Here is a 20,119-nt window from a genome sequence, read left to right on the forward strand (position 1 = left end):
GGTCCACTCAGCCTCGGGAGGTCAACTGAGTAGAGGTGGGTTCGATTCCCACCTCAGCCATCCTGGAAGTGGTTTTCCGTGGTTTCCCACTTCTCCTCGAGGCAAATGCCGGGATGGTACCTAACTTAAGGCCACGGCCGCTTCCTTCCCTCTTCCTTGTCTATCCCTTCCAATCTTCCCCATCCCCCGCAAGGCCCCTGTTCGGCATAGCAGGTGAGGCCGCCTGGGCGAGGTACTGGTCATTCTCCCCAGTTGTAACCCCCGACCAAGAGTCTGAAGCTCCAGGACACTGCCCTTGAGGCGGTAGAGGTGGTATCCCTCGCTGAGTACGAGGGAAAAACCGAACCTGGAGGGTAAACAGATGATGATGATGATGATGATGACTAGCACTGTTAGCCTAGATATTCCCTGAGAACGCCTCCCGATAGTAACTAAAAGGACTTTAGATATAAGCTATTATTATCCTTTTTGTTAACACTATCATTATTAATAAACCTAACTGAGGAAGGGCAATGTAATACGAACTTGTCCTACTCACGAGGATTTACGCTGAACGTAATTTCAAGCTGGCTGGTTCGCGAGTGTAAGTGAGCAAGTAACATGCAACCTGCTAAAGGTCATCGTATAAAACCGGTTCTATCTCGTTTCCCGTGTTGGACTGCAGCGAATGATATGCTTTGTCTCCACGCCTCCAGCGCGTGGCCTGTTGGTCTAGGGGTATGATTCTCGCTTCGGGTGCGAGAGGTCCCGGGTTCAAATCCCGGACAGGCCCGAGGATTTTTGTTCCGTAATTCCTCCCGTAATGGTGACTACGTCTCATTCGCTGTACTGGGGCAAAGCTCCTGATACTAGCACGATGAAATCCCATGGCGAAGCAAAGGTACTAATCTGTAAACGACAACTGTAAAACGCGGCTAGTAACTTCTTAGTTTTAATTAATTACATACCATCTTCGTGTTATCCCACTGTTTCCTTTTTAAAGTTAAGCGTAGTTGTAGTTTCACGTGCCTACTGATATCGTGATTATAACCAAGGTACCTAAAGTTTTACCTGGAAACCGAACCACAGGGACGTGGCTATTGATTTCAAAATCTCGCTTTCATTGACCGGGAAAACTACGGCGCCTTGGTAAACTCCACATAGATTTCATAGGCAAAGTACGAGGCAATGGCATTATCCTAGCGATCTGCACGTAGTCAGTCTCTGTGGTGTAGTGGTTAGCGTGATTAGCTGTCACCCCGGAGGCCCGGGTTCGATTCCCGGCTTTGCCTCGGAAGGTCAACTGTGTAGAGGTGGGTTCGATTCCCACCTCAGTCATCCAGGCAAATTTCGGGATGGTACCTAACTTAAAGCCAGTCAAATGCCGGGATGGCAACTTAAGGCCTTCCCTCTTCTTTGCCTGTTACTTCCATTCTTCCCATTCCTCCACAAGGCCCCTGTTCAAGTATAGCCGCCTGGGCGCGGTACTGATCCTCATTCCCGGTTGTATCACCCGAAGCCTGGCGCTCCAGGACACTGCCCACTGCCCTTAAGGCGGTAAAGGTGAGATCCCTTGCTGAGGCCGAGGGAAAAACCGACCCTGGAAGGTAAACAGATTAGGTAAGAAAGAAAGTCCGCCGGTGTGGTGTAGTGGTTAGTGTGATTAGTGATTAGTTGCCACCCCCTGAGGCCCGGGTTCGATTCTGCCACGAAATCTGAAAAGTGGCATGAGGGCTGGAGGTCAAATCAGTAGAGGTGGGTTAGATTCCCACCTCAGCCATCCTGGAAGTGGTTTTCCGTGGTTTCCCACTTCTTCTCCAGGCAAATGCCGGGACGGTACCTAACTTAAGGCCACGGCCGCTTCCTTCCCTCTTCCTAGTCTATCCCTTCCAATCTTCCCATCCCCTTGGAGGGTAACCAGATAAAGAAAAAAAGAAAGAAAGCTAATTCCAGATAGACCCCATGTCCATATTTTAGCGGACTCGTTAGAGAGCAACGTGTTCCGAATAATGAGGAGAGGAATTTTGAAAAAATTGGGCCTGTCCGGGATTTGAACCCGGGACCTCTCGCACCCAAAGCGAGAATCATACCCCTAGACCAACAGGCCTTTAATATGGTGCATGTACTCAGATGTACTTGTTCTCATCAGTCATCGCTCATTAACGTTGCGCTAGTTGACAAATAGGTGGCATCCAGATTATTTGCTTGTCGCCCAGAAGTAAGCAAGTTTGTCATTATAATCACGGGACCTCCTGTTTATATGGAATTCGAACCTCTGGAATGTAGCCTCTCATTTCAGAAGTTTAATATTCTGTACTAAGCTCTCCCTAGCTGCCACGCCCGGAGGCCCGGGTTCGATTCTCAGCTCTGCCACGAAATTTGATAAGTGATACGGGGACTGGGTATTCATGTCATCTTCTTAATCTGTTTACCCTCCAGGGTTGGTTTTCCCTCGGACTCAGCGAGGGATCCCACCTCTACCGCCTAAAGGGCAGTGTCCTGCAGAATGAGACATTGGGTCGGAGAATACAACTGGGGAGGATGACCAGTACCTCGCAAGGCGGCCTCACCTGCTATGCTGAACAGGGGCCTTGGTGCAGGATAGGAAGATTGGAAGGGGGAAGGAAGCGGCCCTGGCCTTAAGTTAGGTACCACCCCGGCATTTGCCTGGAGGAGAAGTGGGAAACCACGGAAAACCACTTCCAAGATGGCTCAGGTGGGAATCGAACCCACCTCTACTCATTTGACCTCCCGAGGCTGAGTGGACCCCGTTTCAGCTCTCGTACCGCTTTTCAAATTTCGTGGCAGAGCCTGGAATCGAGCCCGGGCCTCCGCGGGTGGCAGCTAATCACACCAACCACTAAAGAAGTTGTTTTAGTTGTAAAATGGCAATGTAAACTCGTGTCCTCATACCGAGGTAGTGCAGGTCTTTTCAGGCACATCCCCCATTGCCACTGCGCCACGAGCTCGAGCTTGCACAAAAGCACACTGGATTAAACAAATTCTCGGAAACGGCTGAAAATTGAGCCTTACTACTTGCACTTGTTATCCTACTCGACATGCCCTACACATGTACCAAAGATGGATCGAATCGGTCACCCAAGAGCCATAACCTCCTCTTGTCAGAGAGGCCCGCCGTATTTCATCAGGATACGGAATTTAAAAAAAAATACGTTGGTTAGTGTGAATAGCTGCCACCCTCAGAGGCCCAGGTTCGATTTCCGGCTCTGACACGAAATTTGAGAAGTGTTACGAGGAATGGGACGGGGTCTATTCAGCCTCAGGAGGCCAGCTGAGTAGAGTTGGGTTCGATTACCACCTCAGCTATCCTAAAATGATTCTCCATGGTTTCCCACTTCTCTTCCAGGCAAATGCCGGGATAGTTCCCTCTTTCCTCTTCCTTGCCTATCACTTCTCATCCCCCCCCCCCCCATACCCTAACAAGACCCCTGTACAGCATAGCAGGTGAGGCCACTTCCGAGTTGTATCCCCGACCCAAAGTCTCATGCTCTAAGACACTGAATCCGAGGGAAAAGCAAACCCCCTGGATGGTAAACGGATTAAGAAGTGTAGATAGGTAGGATGACAATCACTGAAATATGGGTAGTGTTTCAATTTCGGGCACCCGTATTTCCGAAACAGTAAAACGATACCTGAAGTAGCAGAGAAAATAGATTTTTCCTTTCTGCTTGCCACGATTCTATAGTTATAAATGTGCCAAATCCGGCCATTTTCTGTGCTGCTATTAGCTATTATTTCCGCCAGAGCTCACATCATGTCTCACATTCGGTCAAAATTAGAGAAGCATCCAGTTTGAAATTGTAAAAGCGTATGCGGGATGCGAAATCTCAATCCGTCTCGGAGAAACCGTCAAAAGTAAAACCATTATTATGTCCGGCCCCGCGGTGTAGGGGGCAACGCGTCCGCTTGTTAGCCAGTGGCCCTGGGGACCGGAGGCTTAAGACAACTACTTTCATGTAAGAGAAAATACAACTGGGCAACCATCAACGCTTAACAAACTGATCACAGGAAGAAGTCCGACACTTCAACAAATGAAGGAATCGGACAAAGAAAGAAAAGGGTCACAAAGGGCGTGAAAATGAAACACTCCGTAGCATTAGCAGATGTAATACCGCCGGGGTCGGAAATGAATAAGAGTTGATCAAGAGAGGTTGGACATAACTGATGAAAGTGTGGAGTCTGGCACAACTATGTGGAAGCAATGCCAGGACTCAGCTAAGGACCTAGTGGTCGCTAACCCACGCTCCCAAGCTGAAAGCCCTAGAGACCCCTTTTGGCCGCCTCTTACGACAAGCAGGGGATACCGTGGATAATATATTCTACAGACCCCGCAACCTCAGAGGGCTCTATGAAAGCCGTTATATATAACCAACAATAAGCCTATACAGCACTTCAGTGAAACTTTAATATTAAAGATTTCTATATTGGATATTAATTCTGAATTTGGCCGTTGACCTAGCTGTTAGGCCCCTTTAAACAAACAAACAAACAAACAAACAAACAAACAAACAAACAAACAAACAAACATTTCTGTTCGTTCGTTCGTTCGTTCGTAATCTGTTTACCCTCCAGGGTCGGTTTTTCCCTCTACCTCTACCGCCTCAAGGGCAGTGTCCTGGAGATTCAGACTTTTGTGTCAGGGATACAACTGGGGAGAATGACCAGTACCTCGCCCAGGCGGCCTCACCTGCTATGCTGAACAGGGGCCTTGTGGAGGGATGGGAAGATTGAATGGGACAGGCAAGGAAGAGGGAAGGAAGCGGCCGTGGCCTTGAGTTAGGTACCATTCCGGCATTTGCCTGGAGGAAAAGTGGGAAACCACGGAAAACCACTTCCAGGATGGCTGAGGTGGGAATCGAACCCACCTCTACTCAGTTGACCTCCCGAGGCTGAGTGGACCCCGTTCCAGCACTCGTACCACTTTTCAAATTTCGTGGCAGAGCCGGGAATCGAACCCGGACCTCCGGGAGTGGCAGCTAATCACGCTAACCACTACACCACAGAGGCGGACTAACAAACATTTCTGAATATTTAAAAATAATGTGCATAGCTATAACAGATGCAATAGGAAAGCAATAGTGCCATGGAATTTTCCTATTCCTCTTCCGTTTCTCCCACATCCTTGTGAAGTTGGGTGCCAGCTGTGCAGCACATGTGGACTGGAGCCTGCTTTACTACCGGATGCCCTTCCTAACGCCAAATATATGTGGAGGGATGTATTCAATATTACGAGTACCGAGTTAGTTGGCCATGCGGTTAGGGTCGCACAGCTGTTAGCTTGCATGCAGCAGATGGTGGGTTTGAATCCCACCGTCAGCAACCTTGAAAATGCGTTCTTGCGACGTTAAATCATTAGCAAAAAAATCCCTCACAGTCCCCGAATTAAACTGACGCAGTTAAAAAGCGACCAGGCCGGGAATAGAACCTATGACGTTCTGAAATGGAGGTCTTGACGTTGACCATTAAGCTACGGAGCTAATAACAGCGTTGTCAGTAGCTTCTTCAGTAATGCAATTCTCTTTCAGGGAGAAATTCTAACACTGTATTAAACTCTATAACAACCGTAGACACATTTTACGTATAGCATTGTTACTATTTTACACTGATTGGTATCCACTGTGTAACCCCTCCTGTCCATTTCAGTAGGTGTAGGGATTATTGAGAGCTCAGTCAAAAATATAAAATATAATCTTCTTTCATGCTTTCTTTACACTTATTGCGCACCCATCTAAGAAGAGTTGTGAAGAAAACAAAGGCACATACAATGGTCGTCTGACAAGAAGTCGTGTGCATACGAGGTGAGGGGTGCGGAGGGTAAGCACAGCTGTTGCGCATGCGCCAATCTCAAGTCTCAAGGCTTGACAAGAAACATCGGTTCCGTGTCCGACTCGTTGGCTGAACGGTCAGCGTACTGGCCTTCGGTTCAGAGGGTCCCGGGTTCGATTCCCGGCCGGGTCGGGGATTTTAACCTTAATTGGTTAATTCCAATGGCACGGGGGCTGGGTGTATGTGTTGTCTTCATTATCATTTCACCTTCATCACGACGCGCAGGTCGCCTACGGGAGTCAGATAGACAGACCTGCACCTGGCGAGCCGAACCCGTCCTGGGATATCCCGGCACTAAAAAGCCATACGACATTTCATTTTCATCGGTTCCGTCCGCGGTGATTCTTGTGAACTAACGTGTTGCTGGGAAGTTTCAAACTGGGACTGCAATAGCGCTTTACTCACACATTTACTGTAAGTTCTGCATAATGAACAGTTCGATAATGAACACGCATCTCTTTCAGAGAGCTCGCACTGTTCATCACGACTAATATTTGTAGCTTACATCTATTACTCGTTCCGTACCTACAAGCTGCTGTGACTTCTCCTGAGACGCAGATAGTAATTATCGTCCAAATACGATAAGGCGATTTATGAATCGTCCGTCGTCTGAACAGAGCATGTGACGAAGAATAAAATTACAGCGTCACACTGGACTCTGAAATGGAGAAGAGTTAATTGCTTAAAATCCAAATTAACTGGTGTTTGGGATGGGAAAGTTTAAAGTCTAAGAGCTCTATGGAGAGTTGCTATTAAGATCATCCCGGCAACGTGTTAAAGGCTTTGAGCATCCGTCTGTACTTTTATCGGTCTGAGGGGAGTGACCGCGCGTGTTAACGCGCTACGGATATGGAACCAAGCTCTGAATTCGTGAGACGAGTGGGTTCGAACCCCGCCGTCGGCTGTCCTGAGAATTAATTTCTGTGGTTTCCCATTTTCACTTCCAGGCAAATGCTGGGACAGTTCCTATTCATAGGCCAAAGACGATTTCTTCCACCTCCTCAATTCATTTAACAGCTTTTCAACTGAGGTTGGCGTCAGGAAGGGCATCCTTTCATAGAAAACACACTATGTAAATTCTTCTCACCTGATCCCATACCCAATATCAAGAAACGGAACAGAGGTAGACAGACACACCGGAAGGAAGAGCTCGAATCAAGAACAGCTATAAAAAAAGCAAAAAAACCTGCAGTCACATGTCCACCTTCGCACCTCAGAATGTCGGGAACAACATGAAGATAAAAATGTAATCATGCGCATGTTAAGAGACTGTCCCGTTAGTGAAGGGTATAATGCTTAGTTTACACAGTGCCAGTTGATGAGACAATTGTCAGAAGGCAGTTGACTGACTTGGCTACCTGTGAACATTTCGGTCCAATTGTCTCGAGGAGTAGGCCATGGACAACCAACTGGGCGCAGCTGCAACCCCTACCACCCGGAGTTCGGAATTGTCGGGACAGTTGGCGCCGTGTGAACGTGACAGGCCAGTAGCTGTATATTTATTTCGTGTCAGTTCGCTTGTGTCGACCGGGAGGTGCAGCCACGTACGTGGTCTTGATGATTTAAATACTTTAATTTTAAAATTATTTGTGAGCTGTTCGCGTACTTATGGGTCCGAAGAAGGGTGGCGATATTAACGGAAAATTCGTTGAGCTGTATCTATAGGGAACGACGATGTTTGTGGAACCAGCACGAAGACCTGCACAAAGACAGAAATGCTCGTCAGGCGGCACTTATTGAGATTACTAATAAAATGAACATTCAAGGATTCTGTGTGATTGAGGTCAAAACTTGGCATGACTTAGCAATGAATTCCCGTCACATATAATTACAAAGTAAAATTTATTCCTCACGGGACACTACATACACAGGGATAGTGGTCTGTTTTATCGTGTGTGATACTGTCCTTTCTCCTAGAGTTTTTTTGTGTGACTTGCGCTTTTATCCCATTGACTTCATTTTAGTTTGTGTTGCGTATTTTAATGTGTTATTTTAACGTCTTACGTAAATTATGTACTACTAGGCAATGCCTTATTCCTTAGTTTTCCTGTATTTTCTCTTATTTTATTAGGAAATAAGGCATTGAGTATTAGATCCACTGATTGTTTTAATCTCACCCACATTTTTCTCCATCACCATTTTTTTAAAACTCTAGTCAGTGGATACTTTTTTAAATTTTAACTGTCATATATCATGTCATTCATCTCGTTCCATTAGGGGCCGATGACCTTCGATGTTAGGCCCCTTAAAACACCAATCATCATCATCATCATCACCACACTACAGACACTGCACACTCAGCTATTTCTCGTCATCACTGGCGTGGCGATAGCTTCCTCGAGTGAACGGGTTCTCGTTCAGCTGAACTGGCCAGCGATTGGCCCGCAATAATTACAGGACAACTGTCGCCAAGAACTATCACATCAACTGGCATCGTGTAAACTAGGCATAACAGCTGGTTTATAATCATATAGATCGGGAGCATCCTTCTAGATTACAGAAATGTTTACCTAGTCATTTGTTGTCATTCAATGCATTTTTTTTTCAATGTTGTATCTTTATTTTGTCATTTTTGGCAATTGATTTATTTTTAAGTCGCTCTGTATCATTAAATACAGTCATTTTCATGCTTTTGTATTGACTAATCAACACATCTAAATATCATCGGAGCTCTGAATAACCGTAAATATCCAAACATCAGCAGTTTCAGTTCTCAGTTCAGAACTTGTTAATGAACAGGAAGGTGCTAATAGACATTCGACGTTCGAGACCCAGCGTATGATTATCGTCATGTGGAATGAGGTAAATATTTGGTGAGCAAGGAACCTTGTAGTTTTATGTGACTGTTGATGTGATCACAGCCACTGGGGGCAAATATTGAAATCTGTCCAGATGGGCGTCTCCGAATATCGTAAAAGCAGTTAGTGGGACGTAAAGCCTATAACATTATTATTATCTGTCCAGAGGTTATTTAGACGAAAGGTATCCACGAAATGTCACTGTAATATTTGTCCCAAATGGAATATAATAATTCATTTTACTCAAATAAAGTGTAAAATCTGCGGAAAATTAAGAAATAGTGCGAAATATTTTACTTGCAGGAAATAATATGGATACATACTTTACTACCTTACATCTACATTTGCCAGTACGTCGCAGCGCTTCCGTATGTGTTTTGTTTGTCTAACACTTTCCTGTGTGATGTCTTTGCTCACTGAAGTTGTTTGAATTAATTAGGTATCGTTTTCTTCATGTTGCTCATTCGTTTTGTGCCCTAACTCATTCATTAAATGATTTATTTATTGGTCCAGGGATCATGCTATTTTGCTGTTTGAACTGCCCGCGCTAGTCATATGGACAAAGATAATGAGAATTCACAGACATAGCACTCCCATTCGTCGGTGCAAGCCCTGGAACTCAGAAAGAAACAAAAAAAGACACGAGCAGCGGAATACAACACAAAGGAGTCCTGTCTACGGATCGTAAGTACGTATACATATTTCTCTAGATATTTCTCTAGTAACGACGGTATTTCTAAATTTACCTAGGATTTTTCACTTTATTGGTGTAAAGGCAATTATTATGTTCCATTTAGGACAAATATTACAGTGACATTACGTGGATAGCTTTGGTCTACATAACCCTGTCCAGATGCTCATTTTGATAAGACGATTGATTGATTAATAGTGACGGTCTTCATTTTATTTTCGAATATTTTCTCCTTAGATTTGCCATGATCACCTAATAATGATGGCATACAGGTGCTCAGTTATTTTGCTTGTAAGAATAAATGTACCTAGGCCTAATTAAGGACTGATATATTATTTTCTCGAATGATTTGTATGTGCGTGAGGTGCGTGAGTTCAAACCCCGCCGTCGGCTGTCGTGAGAATGGTTTTCTGTAGTTTCCCATTTTTTTCTCCCAGGCAAATGCCGGGACAGTTCCTATTCCCACAGCCACGTCCTTAACTAATTTAATTCAATATCATTCATCTCATCTTCATTAGTTCCTCGACTGAGGTAGGTGTCAGGAAGAGCATCTGGTTGTAGAAACTTGCGATATAAATTCATCTCACCTCATCCCCGACCCCGCATCAAGAAACGGGACAAAGGGGCACACACACACATATTATTATTATTATTATTATTATTATTATTATTATTATTATTATTATTATTATTATTATTATTATTATTATCATTATTATTATTATTATTATTATTATTATTATTATTATTATTATTATTATTGTACCGGTTGGTACACCTCTACGCCGCACATTTGAATTTTCCGCCTTAAAGTACCTCTCTACTGGAGAAACCCTGAACTTTAACAACTGAACTAACTCCACTGTTTATCAGAAGATGTCACTGCGTGTTTTTGATTTGCTTTTGTTTTTCATTGATCAAGTAGTGTGAACATTCTCTAACAGATGTCTCTACCAAAAAAACTATGATAATGCACTCTGGTGTGAAGGAATGAACTTTCTTGGAGAAATTTTGTATTCATAAAATTACTAAATTTACTAAATTGTGTTCTGTCATTTGTGGGTTGGCAATATTAATCCTTTCGTTCCGCCTGTTTTGAATGTAGCCAATTAGGAATTTCTGTAATTAATTTTCGGCCAATCGGGGCTTTCTTCTTCAATTTTGTGTGTAACTGTGTACTGTAGCCAATAAAAGTTTGAGGGTGGGTTGTTATCATTCATGAAAGGTTTCGAACTTTCCACGAGGGTATAAAAACTGCTGATTTTCTTGTCTCCGGGCCACTCGAATAACATCTTGCTCAGTGTGTGAATATGTAGCAGGGGGCGGGAAGCGCCTCATTCTTCAGGCAGCAGCTCTTCGACAAGGTAATGGCCTTTTAACCTCTTTATTTCTTGCTAGCTCAGCAGTTTAACTCGCGGGGAAGGTTCGAAACCTTTAATATATAACCTATATCTTTAAAATATGTAAGCCTTTTCAATCCGTGTAAAACCTTCACATAACTTGAACTGTAATTCGGGGATAGAGAGTGCTTTACCCTCTCGAGCTCCCCTTCATTTTGAAATTGAGGTGACTACGTTTTCATAACCATTTCTACTCTTCCTTAATGTGTTAAAATTTTATCATACGAGTCACCTCCCTAGCTTGGGATTAGCCCCTGTGTAATCGGCCTAGCGCCACTTAGGTTTTAAAAGGTGTCTTTAGGAGTGCATGTAAACGCCCCCAGTCCTCACTGTATTTTGGGCCAGTAACTTAACCTGTTGTTTTTCTTCAAGCGAAGGCCCTGTAGGTTTCTGTGTAAGTGTGCCTTGAGGGCAGTTAGTAGTAAAGGTTGTTGTGGCCTTTGATAGGCTTGTAAAATTGAGAGCGAGTCTGCTCTTTTTTGTATTTTGATGTGTGCCTCTAAGGGGCCTGACAGTGCTAGGCGGGAGCAAGTGCTGCATGTACTAGGGGATTTCTGCCCTTATGTAAAGTTATAACTTCTAAATTTGAGCCAAGAGCTCACCAAAAGTAAAGAGAGGGGCTCAAAGACCAAGAACTGTAAATTGTACTAATATTGCGCGTTTTTTAAATTTGTTTCTCTGCTACTTGGTACCTGTTACTTTGTTACTGGTTGATTTTGAAAAGAAAAAGTTAAAGTTTTAAAATCAATTTTGGATTTGTAGTTAGACCCATTCCAGCCCGCACCTTCTTTCACCTCTGCTGTTCCACAGATAGTTCGGAACAATTATTATTGTTATTTATTTTATATAATTCACAATTTTATAATTGGGTTTATGAGCTTCTTCGGTACAATGTACATTGAAGAAGTACTATTTAGTACATACGCACATATGCTTCATACATATCGGTATATACTTACATTGTTGACAAATTAATTTGACAGATATTTATGAGATATTTACTATACATAAATGGTCAAAATTATTAGTGGACGATTTTCATTAGTCCTCTGTATGTGGTGGATGGTTCATGCCAATAAACTTCCTTACTATATGGCAAGTGGCAAGGATTGATGCTTTCTGTAATTCTCTGTAAGTGAGAGGGTGGAGATAAAGAGCTTCAATGCTCCTGTATAGTGTCTGGTATAATACCATTACATCCAATCACTACTGGAATTATGATAACATTGTTGAGTTTCCACACGGTTTTTATCTCTGTGGCCAGATCTGTGTATTTGGAAATCTTCTCTGTATGTGTTGAATGGAGGTTGTGCGTATTAGAGCATGCTACGTCAATTATTATTATTATTATTATTATTATTATTATTATTATTATTATTATTATTATTATTATTATTATTATTATTATTATTATTATTATTATTATTATTATTATTATTATTATTATTGTACCGGGTGGTACACCTCCACGTCACTAATTCAAACTTTGCGCCAGTTGAAACTCCTCTACTGGAGGAAGTCTGAACTTTATCTACTGTGTTAATTTTCAAGTTTCTCTGAAGATGTCACTACTTGTAAATTTTGAAGTTTCTGAACTGGGTCGTTTTCGATGTATTTTTGTTTTGCCTGTAGTAAGAAGTGTGGACATTCTCTTCCAGATGGAACTACTGAAGAAATACAATTATGCACCCTAGTGCGAAGTGAAAGAACTATGTTTTTGAAGAAATTTTGTGTTCATAAGTTTGTTCTTTGTTAAATTTCTTTCAGTTATTGTTTATGTGGGCAATATTAACCCTTTCTTTCCCCTTGTTTTGAATTTACCAATCCCGAATTTCTTTAATTAATTTATGACCAATCAGGTGTATCTTCTTCAACTTGGATATGTTGCTTAACCCTAGCCAATAAAATTCTTGTGGGAGGGTGTTCTCATTCCTGAAACGCCTCGAACTTTCCGCGAGAGTATATAAACTGCTGATTTTCGGGTCTCCGTGCCACTTCAGTAACATCTTTCAGTGTGTAAAGTATGTAGCAGGGGGCGGGAAGCGCCTCTTTCTTCGGGCAGCAGTTCATCCACAAGGTAATGGTCGTTTAATAACTTCTTTTCTTGCTAGCTCAGCAGTTTAACTCTCGGGGCAGGTCCGAAGCCTTTTACCATGTAATTTTCCCTTAAAATGTAAAGACCCTCGGTATCAATTCTATCTGTTTAAACTATAAATAGGGATAGAGAGTGCTTAACCCTCTCGAGCTCCCACTCATATGGCTTTGAGGTGAACTTATTTTCTCAACCGTTTCTTCCTGTCTAGCGTAAGGTAAATTGTCTTCTCATATAAGTCACCTCTTTAGTATGGGATTAGCCCTTGCAGTAACGGCCTAGTGCCAAGTAGGTTTTATATAAAGTGTATTAGGAGTGCAAGAACGCCTCCTCTCAAGTTGATATTTTAGAGGCCATATAATTGACCTGTTTCCTTACTTAATAGGCCTCAGTAGGTTGGGTATTTTGTTTTACCCCCGTTTTCATGTCCTTCGAGGACAACTTGAAAGTGGAGTTTGGTGTGGCCTTTGATAGGCCCGAACTTAAGAGCAGGTAGATCTTTCTTAAATTTTGTTTCTGCGCGCCTTGAGGAGGCTTTACGGTGTAATTGGGAGCAAGTGCTCCTGGGCATGATTGGGGTCTTCTGCCCCTTTGTTGAATTGTGTATATTGTAAAGTTGGGCTTATAGCTCAAGAATTGTGTGTCTGGCTCTCGGAGCCCAAATCCTGTAATCATTGTAATTGTACTTCGGCTACTGAGTACCTGTTCTATTTGTTATTTCTTAATCTTTAAAAGAAAATATAACCTTGTTAAATTTTATCTTAACTTTAATTTCGTATTTTGGGACCTGTTCACCCCTGCACCTTCTTTCACCTCTTCCGTTCCACAGATACCTCGGAACAATTATTATTATTATTATTATTATTATTATTATTATTATTATTATTATTATTATTATTATTATTATTATTATTACTCTGGTCTAGGAAGCCAAGAATAACGGCCGAGAGGATTCATCGTGCTGACCACATAACACCTCATAATCTGCAGGCCTTCGGGCTGAGCAGCGTTCGCTTGGTAGGCCATGGCCCTTCGGGGCTGTTGCGCCATGGGGTCTGGTTTATTATTATTATTATATTATTATTATTATTATTATTATTATTATTATTATTATTATTATTATTATTATTATTGTTACCGTGGTTTGGTGGATTAGCAGAGGTGAAAGAAGGTGCGGGGGTGAACAGGTCTCAAAATACGAAATTAAAGTTAAGATAAAATTTAACAAGGTTATATTTTCTTTTCAAGATTAAGAAATAACAAATAGAACAGGTACTCAGTAGCCGAAACACAATTCGAAAATGTACAATTACAGTGATTACAGGATTTGGGCTCCGAGAGCCAGACACACAATTCTTGAGCTATAAGCCCAACCTTACGATATACAGAATTCAACAAAGGGGCAGAAGACCCCAATCATGCCTAGGAGCACTTGCTCCTCTTTACATGGTAAAGCCTCGTCGAGGCATACAACAACTCAATTTTCAAGAAAGAGCAACTCGCTCTCCAAGGACATGAAAACAGGGGTAAAAATACCCAACCTACTGAGGCCTATTAAGTAAAGAAACAGGAAAATTACATGGCCTCTAAAATACCAACTTGAGAGGAGGCGTTCTTGCACTCCTAATAAACTTTATATAAAACCTACTTGGCACTAGGCCGTTACTGCAAGGGCTAATCCCATACTAAAGAGGTGACTTTTAGAAGGAAACAATTTACATTACGTTAAGGAAGAAACGGTTGTGAAAATAAGTTCACCTCAATGCAATATGAGTGGGAGCTCGAGAGGGTTAAGCACTCTCTATCCCAATATGTAGTTTAAAAGATAGAATTGATACAAAGTGTCTTTACATTTTAGGGAAAAGTTACATGGTGGAAAGGCTTCGGACCTGCCCCGAGAGTTAAACTGCTGAGCTGACAAGAAAAGAAGTTATTAAACGGCCATTACCTGGTGGCTGAACTGCTGCCCGAAGAAAGAGGCGCTTCCCGCCCCCTGCTACGTACTTTACACACTGATAGATGATACAGAAGTGGCCCGGAGACCCGAAAATCAGCAGTTTATATACCCTCGTGGAAAGTTCGAGGCGTTTCAGGAATGAGAACACCCTCCCACAAAAATTTTATTGGTTAACGACGAAAACCCCTACACAAGATGAAGAAGAAACACCTTATTGGTGGAAAATTAATTACAGAAAATTATGATTGGACGGTTTCAAAACTGGCAGAAGGAAAGGGTTAATATTGCCAACTTAAACAATAACTGAAAGAAATTTAACAAAGAACAAACTTATGAATTAAAAATTTCTCCAAGAAACACAGTTCTTTCACTTCGCACTAGGGTGCATAATTGTAGTTCTTCAGTAGTGCCATCTGGAAGAGAATGTCCACACTTCTTACTACAGGCAAAACAAAAATACATCGAAAACGACCCAGTTCAGAAACTTCAAAATTTCCAAGTAGTGACATCTTCTGAGAAACTTGAAAATTAACACAGTAGATAAAGTTCAGACTTCCTCCAGTAAAGGAGTTTCAACTGGCGCAAAGTTTGAATTAGCGGCGTGGGGGTGTACCACCCGGTACAATTATTATTATTATTATTATTATTATTATTATTATTATTATTATTATTATTATTATTATTATTATTATTATTATTATTATTATTATTATTATGGTGATCTATTAACGATGAAAGGTGATGTGGTTAAACGTAGATATTTACTGCTGTGAGTAAAACATTTTCCATAATAAAAAAATTGATGTTTACTTTTGCTTATTTTATGTCCTTTTTTTACGATTTCGACCCTGGCTCAGTCAGATGGTATTTGAAGGTGCTCAAGTACGTCAGTTTCTCGTCAGTAGATTTACTGGCACGTAAAAAAGACTCATGTGGAGCAAAATTCCGGAGCTTTGGCGTCTCCAAAACCATAAAGATATAGTTAGTGGGATGTACAACCAATCTTCTACTTCTTCTTCTTTTCCTACTACTTTTCCCACACCTGTGGGGTCGCGGGTGCGAACTGCGTCTCACGTGTGGGTTTGGCTCTGTTTTATGGCCGGATGCCCTTCCTGACGCCAACCCTATTTGAAGGGATGTAATCAATATTGCGTGATTCTGTGGTGGTTGGTAGTGTAGTGTGCTGTGCGAATATGAAGAGGAGATTGTTGGGACGGACACAAACACCCAGTCCCCGAGTCTGAATAATTCATCAGAAGCGATTAATGTACCCGACCCGGCCGGGATTCGAACCCGGGACCCTCTGAACCGAAGGCCAGTACGCTGACCATTCAGTCAAAGAGTCGAACTGTGACGTACAACCAATAACATTATTATTTTAAGATTTCTATTTTCATTTTATTGGTTACTAGCAGCTGTAACCGTCGTTAGCGGGACAGTCACTTAACACATGCATGTCGACCATTTACTGATCATTCTACACAAAATGCAAGTAAATCAAATTGCAATAAAATAGTCGATATGGTATGTATCATTTGTCTACTATTTACGATGGCTGCAGTGGTTAGCTCGGGAGAGTTGGCCCTGCGGTTAGGGACGCGCAGCTGTGAGCTTGCATCCGGGAGGTACTGGGTTCGAACCCCACTGTCAACAGCCCTGAAGATGGTCTTCCGAGTTTTCCCCACTTTCACACCAAGAAAATGCTGGGGTTGTACATTAATTAAGGCCACGGCCGCTTCCTTCCCATTCCTAGGTATTTCCTATCCTTTCGTCGCCACAAGTCCTATCTGTGTCGGTGCGAACTAACACAAATAATTAAAAAATTACGGAAAACCATCTTCAGAGCTGCCGAAAGTGGGGTTCGAACCCACTGTCTCCCGAATGCAAGCTAATAGCGGTTAATATTTAAAAAGTACAGACAGATTTAAAACGTTGCAGGGATGACCTCCATAGTAATTCCCCTTACAGCTAGTTATCTGTTCTTGCACCTACATTTTCACACCATTGCCACTGATATTTCCCTTATTTTTCACTGTCTCGGAAAATTACATAGAACAAAATATATGTAAACAAGATTCTAAAATTTGTTATCAGCAATCAATCTGTAAAACCAATCGTAATAGAGCTACATCGAGATTTATACGCCGCTCTAAAGCCCCTACTCCTGCTGAACAGCCTAGCAAGGATCCTACTTGACCTTATCCTAAACGTAAATATCCATGAAAATTCCACTATCCGTTTCCCCGTGATGCTGTAACAGACAAAAATTTGACCTGAACCCGACATAGGCCAGTCATTCATCATTTGTCCTGTCCGGTAGGCCTATACAATCCAAATATCACGTTAATATAAAGAAGTGCAGACAGAAAGATCTTCCTCTGAAGAAGCCCGGGTTCGATTCTCGGCTATGCCACGAAATGTGAAAAGTGGTACGAGGGCTGGAAGGGGGTCTACTCAGCCTCGGGAGGTCAATTGAGTATACAGGGATTCGATTCCCACCTCAGCCATCCTCGCAGTGGTTTTCCGTGGTTTCCCACTTCTCCTGTAGGTAAATGTCCGGATGGTACATAAATTAAGGTCACGCTGCTCCCTTTCTCTTCCTTGTATATTCCTCCCAGTCTTCCCATCCCTCCACAAGGCCCCTGTTCAGCATAGCCGGTGTGGCCACCTGGGCGTCGTATGGTCCTGTTTCCCAGTTGTATTCCCCAGACCCAAAGTCTCACGCTCCAGGACACTGCCCTTGAGGCGGTAGAGGTGGGATCCTTCACTGAGTCCGAGGGAAAAACCAACACTGGAGGGTAAACACATTAAGAAAGAAAGAAAAGACAGACAGAAAGATGATTTTATATATAGATTTTTGGCATTTATACGGTCATCAACTTTCAGTCCCTGCTGATAACTCACCGTCTGCCGAAAGCAGGTTTGCAAGTATACTACTCTTAACCGTAGCTATTCCCTCCTTATATCTCGATATCGCTGGCTATAGGATGTTGCATTCTGGCATATTTATCCTTATAAACACAAGCTCTAAATAAAACATTGTAAATCCTTGTATCGTCTCGAGGACTGCGACACACGTACAGATGTCATGGAGGTAAAATGGAGTAGCAAAGAAAGGGTTAATCGTATTGGACAAGCGCGCTGTTCGCATCGCATCCTCCAGCAGAACAGATATGGCAGTTTCACAACAAAGTTAAATCGCGAAATGGGGATGCGTTAGCCGGTTTCCGGTGTCATTTGGGTGCTAGATATCCGGAGACAGGGCAGACAAAGAGCTGTCTGAGAGAATCGCTCTACTATTCTCGCTGAGTGCAGTGACGATAAATAAAAGAAAACAATATCGCGTCGGAAGCGACAAACTTCCATTCGCCGCCTGCCTCTGCTCCCTAGGCTGCTAATGGGGCAATCGAACTCAGGAAAGAGGGAATCAGAATTACGAACTGTAACATCCAGAGAAAGTGTTACGTTCGTAGCAAAAACTAAAACCTAGAATAAAAGTCATATAATAACTCAAGTCGAAGCTTACCAATTAGAAGCCAGTCAAATAGCGAAATCCCGTTTCATTCGGTAAACACTGGATATTTGTAGTTCTTCTTCTTCTTAATCTGTTTATCCCCCAGGGTTGGCTTTTTCCCTCGGACTCAGCGAGGGATCCCACCTCTACCGCCACAAGGGCAGTGTCCTGGAACTCAGACTCTGGGTCGGGGGATACAACTGGGGAGGATGACCAGTGCCTCGCCCAGGCGGCCTCACCTGCTATGCTGAACAGGGCTTGGTGGGGGATGGGAAGATTGGAAGGGAGAGACAAGGAAGTGGGAAGGAAGTGGCCGTGGCCATCAGTTAGGTACCATCCCATTTGCCTGGAGGAGAAGTGGGAAACCACGGAAAACCACTTCCAGGATGGCTGAGGAGGGTATCGAACCCACCTCTACTCAGTTGACTCCAGAGGCTGAGTGGACCCCGTTCCAGCCATCGTACCACTTTTCAAATTTCGTGGCAGAGCCAGGAATCGAACCCGGGCCTCCGGGGGTGACAGCTAATCACACTAACCACTACGCCACAGAGGCGACTTTGGTATTTGTTACTCCAGAGTAATACGGTTCACTGAGATGGACAGGTCGACTGATTAAATAATACCTCATTTTATGGGTCATTTAATATAAAGGTTATCTTCTCACGATCATTCACGAAAGAAGAGGAGAAAGAAGGAAAGTCGATCAAATACACTAGCCCTTGTATCAACATTTACCAACACGTTATAGAACTCACGCAGGATATCATTTTCGGCACTTAGGTATCCATGAACGTCGTAAAAACAGTCAGTGAGACGTAAAATAAACAAGAGCATTTTTATTTTAAACTGTCAGTTATTTTTACGAGGCCAATAATAATAATAATAATAATAATAATAATAATAATAATAATAATAATAATAATACGAAGAAGAAGAAGAAGAAGAAGAAAGAATATGTGTGAAAAGTTTCTTCAACTACGCTAGGCTTTTAGAAACGTCGAATAACCAGAAACTTGCCCTGATGATGAGATGACTAATGACCTAGGTGTTTCGACTCTGAGCGCTTTAAAGTCCAGTGGGAAAAGTGCTGTACTAGTTGCACGGCTCATCTGCTCAAAATGCGAAGCAGACAGAAATGAAAATAAACAAAATACAAAAAATACACGATGCACATACAGCTCACTGAAGGCCTTTGGCTCTCAAGAGCACTGCTGCCCAGGTAGTGGAATCACGTGGTCAGCGTATGACATAATGAGCCGTAATGTTCAGTTTTCATGACGAGGAGATGGAACTTAGTACTTTAAAATAACTATGATACGACACGTTGAACAGAGATGTAACGAATTTGATAAGGGCTCGCCTGCCGAAAACAAATTGGGCCTCCTCAAAAAAATGCGTGAAACCTGGAAATAACACACGTATATGGTCATTAGAGAATGGAAAACACAACTAAAAGTACGTAAAACAGAAAGGGAACGAGTCAGGCTTGGAACAAGGAATAAAGGAATATACTGCATATTATAAATTACTCCCTCCCCCTGCCAGAGTGAAACATGAAAAATAGGCTGCATGGGCGGAGTTGCCACCGCTGCGTTGTTGTATTATTTTTTATTTTATTTTTTTTGCTAGTTGCTTTACGTCGCACGGACACAGATAGGTCTTATGGCGACGATGGGACAGGGAAGGGCTAGGAGTGGGAGGGAAACGGACGTGGCCTTAATTAAGGTACAGCCCCAGCATTTGCCTGGTGTGAAAATGGGAAACCACGGAAAACCATTTTCAGGGCTGCCGATAGTGGGATTCGAACCTACTATCTCCCGGATGCAAGCTCACAGCCGCGC

At 42.8% G+C, this 20,119-nt stretch overlaps 2 non-coding genes across 2 annotated transcripts; one reads left to right on the forward strand and one right to left on the reverse strand.

Annotated features, from left to right (window-relative positions):
- Positions 1-700: 700 nt before the first annotated feature.
- On the forward strand, positions 701-772 carry TRNAP-CGG (transfer RNA proline (anticodon CGG)). Its single transcript has one exon. It is a non-coding gene; the product is annotated as a tRNA-Pro (tRNA).
- A 1,242-nt stretch (positions 773-2,014) lies between these two features.
- On the reverse strand, positions 2,015-2,086 carry TRNAP-UGG (transfer RNA proline (anticodon UGG)). The gene has a single exon. It is a non-coding gene; the product is annotated as a tRNA-Pro (tRNA).
- Positions 2,087-20,119: the final 18,033 nt, after the last annotated feature.

The sequence above is a fragment of the Anabrus simplex genome, chromosome 3 (assembly GCF_040414725.1).
Source record: "Anabrus simplex isolate iqAnaSimp1 chromosome 3, ASM4041472v1, whole genome shotgun sequence".
Classification (NCBI taxonomy): domain Eukaryota; kingdom Metazoa; phylum Arthropoda; class Insecta; order Orthoptera; family Tettigoniidae; genus Anabrus; species Anabrus simplex.